The sequence below is a fragment of the Carcharhinus amblyrhynchos genome, chromosome 16, assembly GCF_965287045.1.
Source record: "Carcharhinus amblyrhynchos chromosome 16, sCarAmb.v2.hapA, whole genome shotgun sequence".
NCBI classification, from domain to species: Eukaryota; Metazoa; Chordata; class Chondrichthyes; order Carcharhiniformes; family Carcharhinidae; genus Carcharhinus; species Carcharhinus amblyrhynchos.
Genome location: NC_137339.1, coordinates 18,242,232 through 18,257,283, shown reverse-complemented (window position 1 = coordinate 18,257,283; position 15,052 = coordinate 18,242,232). Strand labels below are relative to the sequence as shown.

The window sequence follows — 15,052 nt, the reverse complement described above, 5'->3', positions numbered from 1 at the left end:
AGTTTCCTCCCAGTCAGAAAGATGTGCTGGTTAGGTGCATTGACCCGAATAGGTGCCAAAGTGTGGCGACTAGGGGAATTTTATGGTAGTTTCATTGCAATGTTAATATAAACCTACTCGTGACTAATAGATAAACTTTTTAAAGACAATGGACCTACATTTCTGCAATGCTGTAAATAAATGAATATCAGAATTTAGATTTTCCTGTCAATTAAATTGACCTGCCTCATAAACAGATCCCCACCAGTATCAAACAGGGGAGTTTTACTGTTATTTCCTCTCTAATTAGTTCTGTATTAGAAAGCTTCTTTGTGCTTCCATTCAATTACAACTCCACAGATGCCTCCTATTAAATCCTGCTCTAAACATGTGTAGTGCAATCAGAAGGGAGCGAGTTAATTTAGTCTCTTCTTACCTCTGCCGCAAATCAGGATATGGTCTGAACAGCATCAATTTGCCAGCGGTGCGCAACCCTTTTAGGCCGAGCAAACTGGGAGGTCAGCAGGGACGCAAATCAGGCGGTTTATTTCATGCTTGTATAAATCCATTCACTTTTCAAGATGGTTTTGATTTGACATTGTGAAGGGAAAATCTGTTGTTTGAATCAATCTATTCAGAGTGTTGAAGCTATGAACCTAGCAGAAGCCCAACACCAAATCTCTGGCAGATTCATTCTGACTGTGAGTATTGTTTTCAAACACCTGCAGATCTCGGAGACAGCGGCATCTACGAATGAATTGCAACCAGACCACAAAGAATGTTTATTGACGTGACATCTGAATAATAGCATCCTACACAAGGTAGGCCGTATGACTTAATTCAGTCTTTGATTCTTCTTAACAGTTTACAATATCATGGATAATAGAAGAACGGTATTAGCAGAATGAACGGATATAATATTGGTCAATAAATGGCACTAGTTGAATACATCATTGTGAATATCCAAGAATATTTTAGCTTTGTGCTATTTGAAAATAGCACAACTTAGTTTCATTTCATTGACATTTAAGAAAAAAAAATAGAAGGCGAAGTATAACTGTTTCACAACCCAATTTCATATGATTGGCATCAAGGAACATTTTTACTTATTGGGGGCTAATGTCCAAGCTCCCCCGCCCCCCCACCCTTGGCGTTTCATGGTGGTGGGAGGTAACCCGCTGATGGTGGGACCTTCTGGTCCTGCCACTATCAATGGTATTTCCCATTGAATCCACCCCACGCCACTGGGAAACCTGTCAGCGGGACTGGAAGATCCGGCTGGAGAATTCTGGGCGGTATTTTCCGGCGTGCGGTCAGAAAAGCATTTCAAGGTTGAGTGTTCTTCCGCAGCTGCGGCACCTCGCTGTCAGCTGCATTGTCAAGCTTCAAGTCCAACTTCTGAAGCAATTACGTCCACTCAAGCAACACCGTTTCCTGAGAGTGCCAGTGCTTGCTCCTGCAGTGTTAACAGGACGCGGACTTCAAAATCAAACGAGTGTTATGGGGCTGCAGAAACATTGGCAGACTGGGCAGACTTAAAAATTCTCTGGCAATAGGCAGGCATGGATCACTCACTAAGGCTAGTCTCGGAGCACCCAGCATTATAGCTATATAAGCATTGAACATTAACACTGATGATCCAAGCAAACTGCCGAGACTGGGAGTACAGGCTGGGCTAATTTAGCTAGCGTTTGTGTTGAGAGCACAGAAAGCAATTGTGTGGCCAAAACTGTCATGTGTGGGGTGGATGTGGGTGGAGTTTTGGTTAAGTATCAAACAAACAGAAGACTGGGCATCCATTTGGTGGCCAGAACTCTCCTGGAGCTTTTTATCACTTGAAAGATTCCAGTTCTGTGTCGGGGCATCATTCAAATATAGCACCTGGATTACTGGAGCTCGAAGGTTACAGCGAGGTAGGCAAATTAGAGGCTGCCCCACCAGCAATCTGACATTACACCTGTGCCTGCTCACTTTTTTTACAAAGTGCTATACACAATGGTGAAAAACATACCAACAAACAAAGAACAAAGAAAATTACAGCACAGGAACAGGCCCTTCGTCCCTCCAAGCCTGTACCAACCATGTTGCCTGACTTAATTAAAACTCCCTATGCTTCTGGGGACCATATCCCTCTATTCCCATCTCTTTCATGTATTTGTCAAGACACCCCTTAAAAGTCACTATTGTATCCACTTCCACTACCTCCCCCAGCAACAAGTTCCAAGCACCCACCACTCTCACCAGTGGCACTGGCGGGTTCTACACCACTTTCCCCGCCTGGTGTTGGACATTGCCAATTTCTGGAATGATTCCACCCATTGGAGGTTGTATTTTAGAGGGTAATTACTTGCAGTCTCCATCAGTAAGATCTATAGCCTGCTGGATCACTTGCTCATGAATTGCCAGCGGTAATAAAATTAGCCCTCAGCGCCTTTGCCTCAGGATTATTCTAGGAGGTACAAGGAGCTTTCCCTGCACCTCTCATTTTGCTGTTCCTTAGTGTATTAAATAGTTCAATAATCAATAGCAGAATAGTGTAGATGTCATTACAGCAAAGTGTCGCAATTCTAAACCAAAGTGGATGGGTTGCCCATTTCTGGCACAATAGGGTGGGCCACCCGGCTATCGGATGTATGAGGTCCAACACGTAGGGTGGGGTTTTCCAGCCGCACTTGTTCCAAAGCCGGAAAACCCCACCCATGGTCAACAGATTTTTGCATGGCCTGTGGCCAGCCCGCTACGATTCCCGTGGCAGGCAAGACAGGAAAGTTCCATCCCAGCCGCATCCTGATAATGTCAGGTAGGCTTCCCACATCAGACTCAGCCTCCAGCCCACCTGCCCACAGCCACACTAGCACCCCCACCCATCTCCCTGAAACTTACTGCCAGATAGCATTTCTGCTTTTGAGACAGTGTGAAGCAATTTCAGTTTATTTCTAACTCTGATTTTGTGTGGTTTAATCAGCAATTCTAGTCCAAACGGCCACTGGAGTTGAAAACAGAAATGAGGCATTAACTTTCTCAGAGATAAAGGCAAAATACTGCGAACGCTGGAATCTGAAGCAAAAGCAGAAAATGTTGGAAAGTCTCAACAGGTCTGACAGCACCTGTGGAGAGAGAATAGAGTCAACGTTTTGATCCTGAATGATCCTTCAGAGGACGGAGGGTCATCCAGACTTGAAACATTGGGCCCTGTTTTACCATTTTGATTGTAAGTACTGGGCGGACTTGAAACTGGAACTGTTTCAGATCTGATTTTTAGACTCATTCTCAGGCACTCCCATACACACTCTGCCTGAAAAAAGTATCAGCAATTCCGAATTGCACTGCATAAGTGGGACTTAATGAGTCTGAAACCCTGCAACCTCCAATTGGTGCCTCCACTGCGCATGCGCAGAAAAAACAATGATAAAATGCAGCTCCCCTGCCACATCATACCTAGGCCGGGTAATGCCTCCCCCTAGCCCCCACAGACATTGCCCCACCCCCACAACATTACTAACCCCCTTATCCCTCACCCCTTCCCATCACCCAGAACGATCGCAGGCCCCTTCCCCTTTGCCCTCTACCAATCTCAGGCAGAATGGCAGTGGAACTATGCCATCCCCCCCTTTCTCCCTCATTGATCTCAGGCAGAGTGGCAGCAGACTCCACCTCCCCCCCCCACCACATGGATCTCAAGCAGAGAACTGGCGGATCCACCTCCCCACCCTCACCAACCTCAAGCAGAGAACCATTGGATACTCGGCACTTACCTCCTCACTAACTGGAACATGCGTCCAAATTGGACTTTCGTAGAGCATGTCTGTTTCACGCTGATTCTGGATGGGCAAACAAGGTGGTAAAGGGGGACGTACCCATAACTAGGAAGTGCAGCCCATTATGTCAATTTAAGTGCATGCAAATGCATTAAAGTAGTCATTGTGCCCATTTTGGGCACAGTCCTGATCATGGCCATTTTCGGGCTTTAGTAAAAGGGGAACCGGTGTGGAGACAGTGTGGATCATGCTACTCAACTCACGCCTGACTTTACCAATTTTCTGCGCCCGAAAATGGGCGCAACTTGATGGTAAAATCGGGCCCATTGGCTCTATTCTCTCTCCACAGATACTGTCAGAGCTGCTGAGATTTTCCAGCATTTTCTGCTTTTGCATTAGCTTTCTGGGCCTTTGCTCCAGTGTGATTGAACTTTGACTTAATCCAGGTTGCATGTTCATCATGACTGTCACATTGGTACAAGATATTGCACCAGCACTAAATTGTAAGTGCATCAGAAATTAACACAAGGTGACAGCTTAGAAACATTAAAGACTTTAATTACATTTTTCATTTCATTTGCTGAGTAAAATTTTGCATTCTTAAGCAAAGTGGAAGGAGAGGATTCTGACCCTACACTGGTACAAATAGGCACGAAGGATATAAAATACTAGTGAACGAATGTGTAGTCCACTTGTCTGAAGTTCTTTTCCCTAATGTTTTGATGTTAGTGTTACTTGGTTGAAAACAAATGATAACTAGGAGAACAACTAGGTTGATTCCGGAGTTGAGAGGGTTGACTTACGAGGAGAGATTGAGTAGACTGGGGTTATACTCATTGGAATTCAGAAGAATGAGGGGAGATCTTATAGAAACATATAAGATTATGAAGGAAATAGATAAGAAGGAAGGAGGGAAGTTGTTTCCATTGGTGGGTGAAACTAGAACTGGGGGCAAAGCCTCAAAATAAGGGGAAGCAGATTTAGGACTGAGTTGAAGAGGAACTTCTTCACACAAAGGGTTGTGAATCTGTGGAATTCCCTGCCCAGTGAAGCAGTTGAGGCTGCCTCATTGAATGTTTATAAGGCAAGGATAGAGAAATATTTGAACAGTAAAGAAATTAAGGGTTATGGTGATCGGGAGGGTAAGCGAGTGGGCGAGTCCATGAGAAGGTCAGCCATAATCTTATTGAATGATGGAGCAGGATCGAGGGCCAGATGGCCTACCCCTGCTCCTAGTTCTTATATTCTTATAACATTATGGAGACAAATGTGATGAACATTCATTCAAAACAGGGCAGTTTTGTTACCCAGCATGTTGTTTATCACTGTGTTAAATACTCTGAAAAGTAAGAAAATAGTCAAATGCGGTCTCACAATCCTTCTGCCCACCCCATCCATAATTTCACTTTGAGCTCACTGAGCTTGCTTATCAGAGAATGAAAACATGTTGTGATCTGTAGATTATTTCAATCCTCTTCATCAGCAGCCAAAATATGTGACCCCTATGCCTGGGAGAAATACAATTGATCCAATATCATGCACAGCTTTTACATAGACCTTTGGGTTCTTTGCTAGGGATCTGTTTGATCTAAGCAACAAGAGTTCTCCATATTCTACCCGCCTCCTCCCGCAATGAAAGACAAATTGTATAATAAAAAAGTAGTACCCATCCAGGGGAAGAATTTCAGTACAGGATGTGAAGCTGTACGTGTGTTTACCAACTTAATCAGAAGCCCAGCCCATCACTTTGGGTTGCACGGTGGCACAATCTTTAGCACTGCTGCCTCATAGCGCCAGGGACATGGATTCAATTCTGTGTGGAGTTTGCACATTCTCCCCATGTCGGCGTGGGTTTCCTGCAGCTACTCCAGCTTCCTGCCACGAAGATGTGCAGGTTAGGTGGATTGGCCATGCTAAATTGCCCCTCAGGGGGATTAGCAGGATAATTACATGGGATTACGGGGATGGGGCCTGGGTGGGATCATTGTCAGTGCAGGCTTGATGGGCCGAATGGCCTCCTTCTGCACTGTAGGGATTCCATCCTATAAAAATTTTAAGTGTCATTTGCATAGCATAATTTTTACTTTGAGATTGACATTGTCATCACTATCTTTAATGATTGTTTCCCTTATTCCTTTGCAGTCAGAGCAGTTTGTGCAGCTTTCCCTTGCACTTGAGAATTCTTTCCAACATTGCTGCCCACACATTAAACCACTGAAGAAGTATAAACATGAGACACAAGTGGTAGATACATACTAAAGGCTTTCCCTGGGCATGCTTGGAGTTTCTTTTAACTGATCTCAAGTGGCAAGTTATTGTAATTTATGAAGGATATATAAGTATCAAGATAATTAAGTAATATGGTTTTTTACTGAGATTTGACATTAAGGAACATTATACTGCTTTTATTGCAGGTCATGATAGTTATTGCCAGCCCTCATCATCTGCATTAGTATTTGTGTTTAGATTCATTGCACATTTAACACAGCTGAAAGATGTGCATTATCTGCTATCATCAACATAATTGCTTTATGAAATTAATTTTTTAAATCCTTAAATGAAAAAAATTGTTAACTACAAGATCTCATTTTAATTTTAACAAAAAGCACAATCTTTGAAGGCACTATTTCTTCTGCTAACCCTCGGCTATAGAGAGAAAAACGGAATTATAGTGATTAAATGTCTTACAGTATGATCGAAAAGCGATTGCGTGGCAGAATATTGCTATGATCAACTGAGGGCAGAATGAGGGCTTCTCTTTTCAAACTCCTCAGTTGGCTGCAACAGGGTTTTTTAAAAGGATGCGCTTGTCAATTCAGTGAGAGTTTAACTGTTTATGTGCCACGACTGTAAAAGACACAGACTGGCAGGTTTTCTATATTTTTGTAAAGAAAATAGTACTCATTTTACTTGGTCTCAGAAAAATAATAAAAACTCTAACTATCTCATATGCACACACACACACACACACACACACACACACACACACACACACACACAAAATAGATTACAAAGTGGGAAGATAGCTTACATGATGATTTAAGTTATATGGATCTCATAGGTTAATGATACGGGTGAATCCAGGCTGAACTCAGTGGTTCCTGAGGAGTCAGCACCAAGGAGTTAAAGTGATGGTCTATTATTTTTTTCTTCTGAAGACAGTAGTTGCTGGGCTGATTTCTTTAAAACATCTCTACGTGCAGCACATGTGATAGTCAAACAACAAACAGGGCTCAAACCTGCAATCGGATGGGGAGAAAGGTAGGGAGGCCCACATACAGGTCTTGCCACGTCAGCCTCTTCTTTGCTTCTATCTGATCTGGAGAATGCAGTTTCTTAAAATACAAGAAGGTTTGCTGACTTGTATTCATAACTGACCAATGACCCAAGTATGGTCATGGCTGGTGGATCCAAAAGGTATGGTTTCAACTTGATTAGATAATGGGTGGGTGAATCCCCATCTCTCCAGCCAGAGCCCTTTGTCTGAACTAATTTGGTCCAATCCTACAGCTCTTCATGCCAGCAGAATCTTTTGGTCCCTCTGATAGTTCACCACCACCTTGTGTTTCCCAGCAGCATGGGGTGAGATCAGTGGGAAATCCCATTGACAGCAGGGTACTGTCTCCTGCCAAGAAAAACACCATAGGGAAGTCAGAGAATCCCAGCAATTACGTCTAATGCCTGTTATCCACCCAGCTGAGTGTTGTCCTGCGAATCGCTCAGGAGATGTGTTCACTTACATTCTTCTCAGATGATTATATTTGGTCGATTCCTGCAAACAGGTTGGCTCCACTGAATGTCTGTGGAATTTGTCATGATGTGGAGTTGCTGGCATTGGACTGGGATAAACACAGTAAGAAGCCTCACAACACAAGATTAAAGTCCAACAGGTTTATTTGGTAGCAAATGCCACTAGCTTTCGGGGCTCTGCCTCTTTGTCAGGTGAGTGGGGAGTTCTGATCACAAACAAGGCATATGAAGGCACACACTCAGTTTGTACAATACTGATTAGAATGTGAGTCTTTACAGCTAATCAAGTCTTAAAGGTGCAGATAATGTGAGTGGAGATAACGTTAAGCATAGGTTAAAGAGATGTGTATTGTCTGGTAATTCTGAGAGCAGACATTCCTTCAGGATAAGGTTACATTGAAGATAATGTGTGCTGTGTTGATATGCTGGAATATGGATGGGAAAGCATATGAGCGGTTGAATGAAGAAAGAATAGCAGGAAAAATTTATGGTCACCCTGAAATCAGGAAATGCAGCTTCACTCATGGACAGTGAAGAAAGTTATCTCCAATTGCAACAGGATCTTGATCAATCGGACCAGTGGGCTGACAAATGGCAGATGGAGTTTAATTTAATAAATGTGAGATGATGCGTTTTGGTAGATTGAACTAGGGCAGAACTTATTCAGTTAATGGTAAGGCATTGGGGAGAGTTACAGAACAAAGTGATCCACGGGTACATATTCATAGGTCCTTGAAAGTGGAGTCACAGGTGGACAGAGTGGTGAAGACGGCATTCGGCATGCTTGGTTTCATCAGTCAGAACATTGAATACAGGAGTTGTGACATCTTGTTGAAGTTGTACAAGACATTGGTAAGGCCACACTTGGAATATTGTGTACAGTTCTGGTCACCCTATTTATAGAAAAAATATTATTAAACTAGAAAGAGTGCAGAAAAGATTTACTAGGATGCTGCCAGGATTTGATGGTTTGAGTTATAAGGAGAGGCTGGATAGACTGGGACTTTTCTCACTGGAGCATAGGAGGCTGAGGGGTGATTTTATAGAGGTCTATAAAATAATGAGGGGCACAGATCAGCTAGATAGTCAATATCTTTTCCCAGAGGTAGGGGAATCTAAAACTAGAGGGCATAGATTTAAGGTGAGAGGGGAGAGATACAAAAGTGCCCAGAGGGGCTATTTTTTCACACAGTGGGTGTTGAGTGTCTGGAACAAGCTGTCAGAGGCAGTAGTAGAAGCGGGTATAAGTTTGCCTTTTAAAAAGCATTTAGATAGTTACATGGATAAAATTGGTACAGAGGGATATGGGCTAAATGTGGGCAATTGGGATTAGTTTATGGATTTTAAAAAAGAAAGGGCGACATGGACAAGTTGGGCCGCAGGGCCTGTTTCAATGCTGTAAACCTCTGTGACTCTATGATTCACGTTCATCATCACCAGGCCTATGCAAAGTGGTTAGAAGGTTAAAATTAAGGAGCAGGGCCTATCTTTTCTATCAGTTGTTGTCTGTCAGCACTGAGTGCAATCAGGGAAACTATATTGAGATAGTGGGAATGAGAAGAAGAAATAAAGAATGTGACTGAAAAGTTCACCTTGCATCTCAGCTTCTGTGTAAGTAAATGCTCAAAGCATCTTACAGCCTAATTGGTGTTAAAAAGTTAGTTTGTGGGTTTACCATTAAAAATAGTGATGTGACAAGAGTTTCAGTTAGAACTGAAGGCACTCTGAGAAATATGTGTGGTTTAGAAAGAGCTGTTTTGTGAGTGCCCAGTCTGCATCCTCATTCTTGCTTTGATTTTCTTTGTGGCCTGTGTAATATGTCCATTTCTTCGGTATTATGCTAAAGAAAAAGGGGTCAATCTTACCTTGACAGACCTCCTCAATCTATTGATTGCTTTTTGTTTTCATCTGTTCCCGTATTTTTGTAATTGTTGGATCGAGTATTGAGTGCCGCGCTGGCTGTGTGGAGCCCCTGTGCTGACCGAATCCTGGGAACTCAAACAAAACAAACAACCTTGCATTGTTGGATTCCATCCACAAGCTTCTCCAAAGCAGCATCGTATGCCCAACACAAACCAAGGTGTCCCATTAAATAGCAGCTGCAGCTTGGTGCAGGCTGGGAGCTCACCCAGCATAATTAATTAGAAGTTTGCAAAATTCAATGAGGTTGGCTCAGTGTGGATTTTGGCAAGCAGAAAACTCCTCTCTAATCCGGCAATTGAAATGACGAGACCGGGAAAGTTATTCCATCGTGAGCAGTTTCTCCCAGATAAGCTCGATGGATAAGGAAAATGATTTAACCCTTTCCATGGCCATTCAGAATGAAATTCCAAATTTCCAAAGTAGCCAAGGGATAGAAATGTGAACCGCTATTAACTGAAGGGCACTGTCAGTGTGCACTCAAAGTAACAGATGTTTTCAGTAACTTGGCTCTCTCATTGAACATCAAGCCCAATGTCCCGAAGGCAGGTACCCAACCAAGTTGCTAAACATAGCTTAGTCCCTGATCACATTGAACAGTCTCTCAGCTCTTTCTCGCTCTTTAAGACTGTGACGTCTCTTCAGGGCCCAGTGTATTTCTTCACAAGTGCCCTTCACACAACCTCTTGCCCATTACACAGTCTCAATTTAACTCAAGCATATGCAATTCAATTTTTAGCCCCTGTGTCTAGTTGGTCTCTATGAATAAGTCTATATTGGATTTAAGCAAATTACTGTGGATGCTGGAATCTGAAACCAAAAGAGAAATCCAAGCTTTGACAAAGGGTCATCCGGACACGAAACGTCAGCTCTTTTCTCTCCTTACAGATGCTGCCAGACCTGCTGAGGTTTTCCAGCATTTTCTCTCTTTGGGTTCTATATTGGATATGTAGACCGTCAGAATTGCTAATCTTGTGAACATTTTTGCAGATTTTGAGGTTTAGACTACATTGGGAATTGACAATTGGGTCCAGCTATAAATACTAACTGTACATTCAACAATAGTTACAGTGGGATAATTTGAATACCGTTGAACAAAGAAATGATGCCAATATTACAGTCACTAACGTTGCATGCTGTATGAATAAGAGAAGGTCAAAGGGATGTACACATCATCTGTGGTTTACTAGGAAGGTTAAAGACAGTGTCCGACTTAAAGAAAAATCATATAATTGTGCAAAGACTGGTGGAAGGTCAGAAGTTTGGACAAAATACAAGGAACAAGAATGACTAAAAATTAATGAGGAAAAGGTTAGGGTACCTTGAGAGAAAGGCAGCCAGAAATATAAAAACAGATAGTGAATGTTTCTATAGATACTTTAAAAAGAAACAAGTTAACAAAGTGACCATTGATCCTATCGAAAGCGTGTCTGGAGAATTGATAATGGAAAACAAAGAAATGACAAATGAATTGGACAGATTTTGCATCTGTCCCCACCAGTACTGCACCTGGGGTTCGTTCTCTTTCCTCTAGTGTCCATCTGGACAGGACTGCACTGTAGGACTCATGCAACCTCTGCAACAAAGGTTCGAAGCTTGACTGGGGTCAAGTGTGAGGCAAGGCCCGGGAAGGGGATGAATGGTTGGGGAAGTGGTCTGATGAAGACTAGGGGAGCAATGTGGAGAGAGGATGTGCAAGGAGGGGTGTAAGGGCGAGAGCTCACAATGGCATATAGAGGGGCAAGGAGGCGAAGAAAAAGATTAACAATGGGAAGCTAATGCACCCTCTTCTTTCCTTCTCGATGAACGGTATGTTTTGCCTGTATAGTGCGCAAGAAACACTGTATCCCAATACATGTGATAATAATAAATCAAATCAAATCAGATCAAGACTGAGAGGAGGAAAGTTGGATCCTGACAAGGCTGCATGAAAAGTTCACAAACAGGGGGGTCAAAAGGAAACCACATTGTTTACTGGAGGGGAATGCATGAAGACTCCAGATGTGGTGGACAGAGTTCCAAGTGGGATATGGGCTCAGGGCAAGGGTGGTTAAACCAAGGAACAAACTTTTTCCTCAGGGTTGCTGACATGGTCTATTGAAGACAGGTGGACTGGAGAGGGTGATGTGAGTGTGCAGGACTGGTGTCTCAATATGGCACCAGGACCTTCAAACCTGCCAGTTGACGGTGAGAGGATTAATCAGCAGACAGTTTGCCAGGAGATTCAGAGAGGAGCTAATGAGATTCCAAGAATGGAGTTAGATGCTGCCAGCCACCGTATTTATTCTCAAAATGGGTGAATTCTGCCCCAAAGATTACTGGGGAAAATGAATGCTCATGGTACAGTGGGTAACTTATTGCTATTAATGGAAGATTAGCTGCCTAACAGGAAGCAGAGAGTAGGCACAAATGGATCTTTTTCATTTTGACATGATGTAATGATTAGAGTGCCACAGTTAGCGGAGTTGTAACCTCAACTGTTGACAATTTATATAAATGGTTTGAATGATGGAATGGCTCGGATGGTTACCAAATTTAGTTTTGCCACGAAGATAAATAGGACAGTAAACGGTGAAAAAGACATAAGGATGTCCTTTAATGTTCTGGGGACACAGATTTGAATCCTGCCGCGGCAGATGGTGGAATTTGAATTCAGTAAAAAATACCTGGAATTAAGAATCTACTGATGACCATGAGAGCATAGGTGATTGTCGTAAAAATCCATTTGGCTCACTAACATCCTTCAGGAAGGGATATCTGCCATCCTTATCTGCTCTGGTCTATATGTGACTCCAGAGCCACAGCAATGTGTTTGATTCTCAACCGCCCTGAAGCAACAAGGGATGGGCAAGAAAATGCTGGGCAACCAGCAATGCTCATGTCCCATGAACAAATAAAAAAAAAGGAGGCTTCAAAAATATAGTGGTTAAGAGAGTGGCAAAGATTGGGCAAATGGAGTATAACATGGGAAAATGTGAAATTGTCCATTTTGGCAGGAAGAGTAAAAGAGAAGCATATTATCTAAATGGTGAGAGATTGCAGAGGAACCTGGGTATCTTGGTGCATGAATCACAAAAGGCTGTTAGTGTATAGGTAAAGCAAGTGATTAGGAAAGCTGATTTATTATGAGGGAAATGGAATACAGAAGTAGGGATCTTATACCTCAGTTATATAGAACACTATTGAGAATGTGCACAGTAATGGTCACATTATTTAAGGTGGGATGTAAATGCACAGGAAGCATTTCGGAGCAGGTTTACCAGAATAATACCTGGAATGGATGGGTTGTCTTATGAGGAAACATTGGACAGCTTAGATTTGTATCTGCTGGACTGTAGAAGAGAAGGAGATGAAACATACAAGATAGTGAGGGATCTTGACTGGGTGGATGTGGAGAGGATGTTCCCTCTTGTGGGAGATTCTAGAACTAGGGTTTACTGTTTAAAAAATAAGGGATCGCACATTTAAAGTGGAGATGAGGCAAAAGATTTTCTCTCAGAGGGTCTTGGGTCTTTGGACCTATCCCTGAAATGACAATGAAAGCCGTGTCTTTGAATATTTTCAAGGCAGAGGTGGTCGGATTCATGCCAAGCGAGGATGTGATAGATTATTGGTGGGATTGACTCAGTAATGTAGATTTGAGATCACTGTCAGATCAGCCACCATCTTATTAAATAGCAAAGCAGGCTCGAGGGCCCGAATGGTCTGCTCCTTGTTTGGATGTTTGTATATATTCAAGCAGTGGCAGATTAACTACCACCCGGATCCCTAGACTGAGCTTTGGCAGGGCCCCCTGACCTTGCCCCCTGCCCCGTCCCACCCTTCGTTGAATAGAATGAAGTGACGTTAAGTGACATTAGATAACTTATATCATTGTACTATGTATAATGTACTACATGTATAATATCATAAAGTTATAAGAATCAATTACAGCCCTTTCATTCAATTATTTTTCATTTTTTTTACATTTGTACTTTAAAAGCTTCCGTGTTTTTTGCTTTACAAAAGTGTCGATAAATCAACAGATCGAAGCATATCTGATTCAATGTGCAAGAGTGCCAGATGACTAAGTTTCTCATCGCTCATTGTTGAGCGCATATAGATTTTGATCCTCTTCAGTGCCAAAAATGAACGCTGACCTGAACAGTTAGTGATCATTAAGGACAGATAAATTCTAAAGCACATGTATGTATTTGGATACACCTCGTACAGTCGATCTCTTGCCAGAGCTCGATACATCCCAGTGACAGTGACATCATCGTCGGATTGTCCTTGGGCCCCATCGGGCCCCCCTCCATTCCAGGCCCCGAAGCTTAAGCCTACTCAGCTTAATGGTTAATCCGCCACTGTATTTAAGTAACGATCAGGATCTCTTTGATGAGCTCTTGTCTTAATTTATCCTTCTCTTCATCCTGTTCACAAAACCCTGAACATCTTTAGTATATTCTCAACAACTGTTCCCTTTACTTGGCTGCTATGTAGGCATAAGAGGTATCAGTTCTGTGGTGAGACAGCCTGCATCCAATCTGCTTCAGTGTGCAACAAGCTAACTGGGATGTTTTTCTATGTAAAAGCCACTACGTAGATGCAATCTGCTGTTGGTGGACATCATAATGGCCTGAGTTGGTTAGGTCTGCAGGATTCTTCTGGAAGTGTTTCCTGATGTACATAATATTTGACTCAGCAATGGTGTGGAAAGTTACCTTCTCCTGTATTGTGCATTGCGTGTCTGCTGAGCCAATGCCCTGGGGTGCTGAATCCTGCCATCCTTCTCTGGTACTCTTAGTCAGCACATTTACAGATAAAGTGGAGAATCTTTTCAGTTCTGGGCACTAATCTGCTGGATTCCAACAGTATGCTTACCGCTCAAAAATCAACGGGCAACCTTTCTGTAGAAGAGCAATTTGAAAAGAAAATCCGATAAACTGATGCGGCAAATCATTAAATATTGCAGCATCAAGTAATTTTCTCAATGGCACACACTCATTCTGAAATAGAATTACGCAACCCACCATATGGGTTGTTGCGTACGAATAAGATCAACATATCGGCTGAAAGATAAAACACGGTTAGTAAAATATTTAAATGAAGACCCCATGCGTATGGTAGATGAATATAACGTTTGTGATTTTGATCTACTCCTATTGCTGACACATTGAAGGAACTTATCATAAGAAAGGACATATTAAAAGGCCTATCCACTAGTTAAAGGTTAATTGCTTGCTTGCCTCTTAGATTGTCGGTTAACTTCTGGATGATCTTTGATTTAACTGATTTAAAAAACTTAAGGCCTGAATTTTTTGCCCATCAGGCACACGTACTCAGCGAGCTTGGAAGTGAGAGCAAAACCAGCGAGCTGCTGACCCATATAAAATAAATTGCTCTGGAGAATCTATGCAGAGAGTGTGTAGACAGCACAACCAAGTGCAAACTTCAGTCCCCAGGCAAACTTTCACATTTGTTTTTTTAGCTCTGACTTTTCATCCCGCTCTGGGCCTAGGTTGTACTAAAACGTAGAAGTCACCTGGCCAATTGACATCCCCGCCAACCGTAAAAGCAGATGGGCCACTTAAAATTGCATTCCATTGGCCCCTTTAATGGGCTAAGTTGCTTGCTTCCGACTCTTGCGCACAACCCCCAACTGA

At 42.6% G+C, this 15,052-nt stretch overlaps 1 protein-coding gene across 2 annotated transcripts in view; it reads left to right on the top strand.

Annotated features, from left to right (window-relative positions):
- The window catches only part of dlgap4b (discs, large (Drosophila) homolog-associated protein 4b), a 614,332-nt gene that overhangs the window by 170,087 nt on the left and 429,193 nt on the right, over window positions 1-15,052 (top strand). For both annotated transcript variants that reach the window (XM_080204774.1, XM_080204771.1), the window contains exon 3: window positions 708-800. The gene's annotated coding sequence lies outside the window, so the exon portion shown is untranslated. The remainder of the gene's footprint in view (window positions 1-707; window positions 801-15,052) is intronic.